A 7052-nucleotide genomic window follows, 5' to 3' on the forward strand; every position below is an offset into this window, starting at 1 on the left:
GTACTGCATGTGCTGTCAAAAGGGCTGAGGGTTGCTGTTCGATCTGGGAGCATCGAATGATGCAGATGTACAATCCGTGGGGTTTGGGTTCTGGCCAATCAGAACGCATGACTCAGATGGCGCACGCAGCGGGGGGGGGGGGGGGGGATCGGCCACGGTTTGGTAGGCACACGGCTTTCGAGTGAACCGTGTGCTATTTGATAACATTTCGTGAGAAGAATCTCAGTTTTTAAATCCCCATAAATCCAAAACTCACCCAAAAATCATGAAACTTTGCATGGTGTCACGACATGGCACATATATGTCGAGGATTTTTTGGGTCCATTTTGACGCATTTTTTATTACAAGCCTCTTACAAATCGTAGCTTCTCTCAGAAAAGCCACGTGGTTCCGATAGGGAAACGTGTCCCCCTTGTGGGCGAAACGATAATCACTGCCTCTTTTCGCCTTGTATTTTCTTCTACTGGCAACATGCAACGACAGGATATACGTGCTGAAATTTAATCTTATTCAGGGTTCGTTTGGCCTTTTTATACACTAATTGAGTTTCCTAGGCATTTAATGTCGATAATTCAAATCTGAACTTCAAATACATGCTCCAGTTCACCAAAATGGCTAGAAAAATTATACATGTGTCCTTGGGTGCATGTTTAGGTCCCATGCCAGGAATGGGAATGAATTACAACTGTATCGGCGTCTTGGCTCGTCCTCAAACATTTGGAATCTAGGTTTTTAAATCCTCATAAATCCAAAACTCACCAGAAAGTCATCAAAGGTGGCATGGTGTCACGTCATGGCACATATATGTTGAGGTAAAAACATTGCCAATTTGGGCCAAGCTTTATTACAAACCTCTTACAAATCGGAGCCTGTCGCAAGAACCCTTGAGGTTTCGATAGAGAAACGTGTCCCCTTGTGGGCCAAACGATAATCGCTCCCTCTTCTAGCCTCGTATTTTCTTCTACACGTTACAATGGGTGATTCGCGCTGAACTTTGAAATTATTCAGGGTTAGTTTGACCTTTTTTATTCATTAATTGAGTTTTCGAGGCATTTAATGTCCATAATTAAAATCCGAACTACAAATACATGCTCCAGTGCACCAAAATGGCTAGAAAAAATGTACATGTGTCCTTGGGGTGCATGTTTAGGTCCCATGGAATGAATGGGAATGAATTCAACCGTCTCGCCATCCAGGCTTAGCCACAAACATTGCGAATCTCGGTTTTTAAATCTCTGTAAATCCAAAACTCACGAGGAAATCATGAAACTTGGCATGGTGTCACTACATGGTACATATAATTGTCCAAATTGGGCGAAGCTATATTACAAGCCTCTTACAAACCGAAGCTTCTCGCATCCCTCGTGGTTCCGATAGGCAATAAACATGCCCCTCTTGTGGGCGAAACGATAATCGCTGCCTCTTCTCGCCTTGAACTTTGTTTTCTACAGGCAACATAGAATAACAGGAGTGTCGTGCTGAAATTTGAAACTGTTCAGGCTTCGTTTGGCCATTGTATATATTAATTAAGTTTTCTAGGCATTTAATGTAGTCCATAATTCAAATTTGAACTACTAGCACATGCTCCAGTGAAGCAAAATGCGTGGGTAATCGTACATGTGTCATTGGGTGCATGTTTAGGTCTGATTTATGGAATGGGAATGAATTAGAAACTTCTCATCATCCTGAAACATTGAGAATCTCGGTTTTTAAATCCCAGTAAATGAAAAACTCACCCAAAAAACATGAAACTTGGCATGGTTTCATGACATGGCACATATATGTCGTGGTAAAAAAATCCTCCAGTTTGAGACAAGGCGCACACATTAATATCCAATGAAGTCCTTTTTGAAATAAATAGCTGACACGTTAATATCGCAAAACGGTTGTATTATATGAACCGTGTCAAAATTTAACCATACTCAATGGCATGCGTTCAGCTGTCTGATTAGACGAGACGAGCGCGAGAAGTCCGTTGTGCAGGCTCGACGGGACGTGTGCGAGCAGTCCACCAAGCAGGCTCGACGGGACGCGTGCATCCTGTCCACCTCGCCGTCTCGATGGGACACGTGCGAGTAGCAAGGCCGCCCATGCTCATCGGGAAGCGAGCTCTTTGACCTCCATGCACCAGCCACCGCCCGCCTCGCTCACAACTTCTCCATTAATGGGTTAATTAAAGCACCTGGACGGAGGGTGTTTGCTTGTGATCCCATGGCAGCATTTGCGTTTTTCATGTTTTCAACTCGTATTCTGGCCTAATTTAAATTGCCACATAGGGCAATGGATAATACGACGACGACAAATAAAATGGCAATGGATAATACGACGACAAATTTACAATGGCGCGGATAATAATTGTCTTACATATTCCGGATAATTTAAAATGCCACATGCAGCAAAGCGCGGAAGACACGGGGACAAGATAAGAAGGAAATCGCAGACAACGATCTGGGTTGCTACTGTCTCTACTCGTCGATGGATCACCCGGCGATGACATCCTCCAGCTCCTTCTTCAATTCCTCACGACTTTTCTTGAAAGCAGCCATGGATTCCTCCACCTCCTGCTCGCGCTCGATCCGGAGCTTCCTCAAGTCACCCATCAGTTCCTCGACGACCGCTGTCAGTGCCATCCCCGAGGCACTGCTCTGCTCATGCAGCATCTTCCAGCCGGCGGCCTCCTCCTCCTTCTCGGCAAGCGCCTTGAGGAGCTTCGCATTGTCACCCATGAGTTGCTCGACGAGGCCGGTCGCCTTGTCAACCGAGGCATCGCTGATCTCGAGTAGCTTCATCAAGCCGTCGACCAGCTCCTCCTGCTTAATGAGGCTAGCGAGAATGTCGTCGTCGCCGGCCAAGGTCTTCAGCAACGCCAGCTCGTCGCGATTGCCGATGCAGCGAGTGCGCTTGTGAGAGCCCTCGCGTGCCCGTGAGAGCTTGTTAGAGGGCTCCGCGGTGCGCCGGGACATCTCGACTGCGGCTGCCGCTTCACGGCGAGACCTCTCTAGTGCTTCTGCGGCCTTGGTCTTTGCTGCCTGGTTATATGTCCACCCGAAACTCCTGCTACCAGTCATGGTGGAACGACTTGACATGAAAGACCAGTTTTGTGGGTGATGAGGAGAGGAACTGTGAAGTAATTTTCAAGTGGGTAGTTTTTATAGGCTGGTGCTAAGTGTGAACACATATTTTTTGAGGATCAAGTGTGAACACAAATTAGTTTGATAGGTGTGAACAGAGTTGAAATTACTTATTGCGTTGTAATCTGCAATGTGACGAGAAACAAGGTCATTTATTGATGGTTCTGGGCCTACAAAGTCCGGTCTGTTGTTCTGGCTCATCGCAAACAGTTCTTTTGGATCAACCGTATGCCACGCATCGGAAGCCCGAAATGTGGGCCCGCGTTCTCGGATGTACGTGTACGTGTCTGCCCAATATCACACACGGTCAAGATATCACCATAGTGTCCTATGGATGCGCCATCGCGCCTCCCACGAGGTGCCAGAAGGTTGACCACGTGGTTGCTCGCCGCTGAGGCGGCCGCGCCACGCTGCGCTCCTTGTTGAGGCGGCCGCAGCGTGCTCTGCTCGTGTCCGTCCGCACGTTTTGCTCGCCATTGAGGCGGCCGCGGTGCGCTCCGCTCTGGCATCCCTGCGCGCGCTCTGCTCGCCGTTGAGGCAAATTTACAATGGAAACGGTTAATAATTGTCTTACATATTCAAGATAGTTTAAAATGCCACATGCGGCAAGGCCCGGAACACTCACGACCTACATATGCATACAATTATAATAAAATATAGGCTAAAAGGCTGAGCTGGCGGCCTTCCGACGAAGGTCTTCTCAGACTCCATGATCAGCATAGCACCCTTGCGGCCGTTCACTCCAAGTGTCCCGACCCGCCTCCGCCTACGGAGCTACTGGCGCTGGGAGGCTCTTGGGGCTGCTGGGCCTGTTCCAGAAGAGCTTGACAGCGTGCAATCACGCGCATGATATCTTCGCAGAACCGCTCCATTTCCATTTCTCTGGCCTGGTAGCAAATTCCGTCCATCACCAGAATCCTCAAGATATCACGTTGGCGATGTTCTACTTCGTCGGGGATGTCAACTCCGCCAAGGATGCACTCGAGCCTGGCCACCACATCATCGGGATCGAGGTTGACACGGCCGCCGCGGGCAATGATGAAGCCGCGGGTTGCCCGTGTCTTGACTGAATCACAGAGGTCCTCTGCCCATTCCTTGAGGGGCATCAGGCTCTCGATGAGCACTAGTGACGGCGGTTTTTTGGGTGGGTCGTCGATCATGTCGCCGAGCAGCTCTGGATCTTTTGCACGATGGATGGCAAACTGCTCATCACACCTCCCCTGCAATGTGTTGATTGTGCGCCCAAGGACTGTCACGCCGATATCGCTGCCGATGGGCCATGGTGGCTACACCGGCCGATGAAGCTCTTGCTCCCCAACCTGCTCCGGCTCGTTCTCCTCGCTGAAGATGTAACGCGGGTAGGGGTCGACGTCGAAGCTTTGGTCGTTGCCTAGCATGCTTGGAATAACTCATCGTAGATGGGTGAGGACTAGATTTGTGTAGAGTGTCGCGACGGTGCATTGCCACCTGGGTTATATGTAGCAAGCCATTAGCTGGTGGCGAGAAACCGATGAGGAAGAGGCATGGATTTTACAAATCACCAATGTGGAGCGAGGGAAGCATTCGCTGGAGCACGGGAAGACTAAGTGGAGCACACACAGAACCCGAATACCGTATGCGGTGCCACATGTTATTTATCACACGTGTGTTAACATAAGGAAACGTATGTGTAACTTACTAATCATTGCAAACGAGTACTCGCAGACGCATCGTGTGCGATACTCGTAGCCACCGCAAGCAACTAGTTTGCATTTTTCAAAGTTTTTTGTACGAACAGAATCGCACACGAACTAACTATAGTAACCATTTGTGTTATAATTTCTCATTGCAAACAGTTCATCTTAGTGGGTTGTTTGCTGTGTATCACACACATCTTGTTTACATGAATCGTTTGTGTTCTTTTGGCTCATCACAAACAGTTCATCTATGTGAACTATATGCCGCGTATCACACACATCTTGTTAAGTTGATCCGTTTATGTTCTCTTCCCTAATCGAAAATAGTTTGTCCGACTAAACCTTATGCCGTATATCACACACACCTTGATCTGGCTGACCGTTTCTGTTGCATTCCCTAATAGCACACAGTTCATCGGAGCAAACTGTATGCCATATATCGCACACACATTGATATGGTTGCCCGTTTCTGTTGTTTTGACTCATCGCAAACAGTTCTTCTGGATCAACTGTATGCCCCGCATCGCACACGTAACTAAAATCTGAACCGTGTTTGATGTCTCCGCCATTGCAAACGTTTTGCATCTTTTTTGATAGTTTTTTTACATCCCCATTTGCGATTAATGCATTGCACACAGTTTCGTCAAAGGGTCTCTCATCGTAGTGTCGTGTTAGCAGCATCTTGCAGTAGTGATAGGATTTCTTCTTGAAGAACTTATGAAGATAAACTCTGTTGATGATGTGGCAAGGAGTATCAAGGGCTTCAGGCCAGAACTTTCTCGGAGTCTTGTACTCGTCAAGCATCGTATGTGCCATCTCGATGAGGGTTTTGTTCTTGCGCTCCATGACGCAATTCTGCTGAGGTGTGTATGGAGCAGAGAGCTCATGTGTGTTGCCCAATGTATCAAGATAAGTGTCGAGGCCAGTGTTCTCGAATTCTATGCCATTGTCACTCCTGATGTGCTTGATCTTGATACCATAATTGGTCATGGCACGATTGGCGAAGCGTCTGAAGACATCCACTACTGCAGGATGCTGCTAACGCGACACACTACAAAAAAAGACACATCCGTGACATGTTGGGCCGAACGAACTTTTTCTGTCATGCTTATGACACTTCTATGATGATTATTGTGACAAAACCCAGTATCATCATAGATGTGGTGGGCTCCTACTTCTATGACAAAAAATCATGACAGAAAATGGGCTTTTCATCCTTGGCGGGCAAGAGACACAGCTGCATGACATTCTTTGGGCCGTCCATGATGAAAAAAACCATGGTAGAAGCGAGGGCGAGGAAAATATCAGGGAGTTCCCGGTTACGGTGGGTGGTCGGGGGCTGAGCGATACGCGTTTCTCTCATACACGTACGCACATGGGTGCGAGGCATTGGGATCTAACTGAACCCGAGCGAGGCGTTCGCCTACTGAACCCGAGCGACTACACTGCAGGCTAGGCGTTACTGAACCCGGGCGATTGATGATCCATGGCTGTTAACTGAACCTGATCGAGTGATTCCTTCGCTACTGCTGCTAACTGAAGCCGATCGAACCTGCTGCCTCTTGATGAACAGTGAGCGTTGTTGGGGGGGGTTGGATGAACAGGACCCCATGGTAGTAGAGGCTGTTGCCGGTGGATGAACAGGACCCCGATCGATCGAGCCGGTTGGGGGTGGATGAACAGGACCCCATGGAGGGCTGGATGAACATGACGACCCCGTGGAGGGCTGGTTGAATAGTAGCGGGTGGAGGGCTGGATGAACAATAGTCCGTGGAGGGGTGGTTGAACAGGACCCCGTGGAGAGGGCTGGTTGAACAGTAGCCGGTGGAGGAGCGGTGGAGGCTGGATGAACAGGAGCCCGTGGATGAACAGGAGCAGGTGGAGGCTGGAGGAGGTCGACGGTGGATGAACAATAGCCCGTGGAGGCTGGAGGAGGTCGACGGTGGAGATGAACAGTAGCCCGTGGAGTCCCGTTTTGCGGTACGCCACACCCCTCCCAGTGAACAGGACCCCCGTTTCGACCGTAGAGCTCCAACACAAGTCTGTTTCCTCCGATTTACGGTACGCCACACCCCTCCCGATCAAGAGGACCCTGTTTCGAATTTAGGAGGTCAAAGAGAAGTTCATTTCGTTCGTTTGCGGTACGCCACACCCCTCCCGGTGAACAGGATCCCGTTTCGACCGTAGGCGGTCAAACACAAGGCCGTTTCCTCTGTTCTGCGGTATGCCAAGCCTCGTTTCGGCT

Source organism: Aegilops tauschii, chromosome 1, assembly GCF_002575655.3.
Source record: "Aegilops tauschii subsp. strangulata cultivar AL8/78 chromosome 1, Aet v6.0, whole genome shotgun sequence".
NCBI lineage: Eukaryota > Viridiplantae > Streptophyta > Magnoliopsida > Poales > Poaceae > Aegilops > Aegilops tauschii.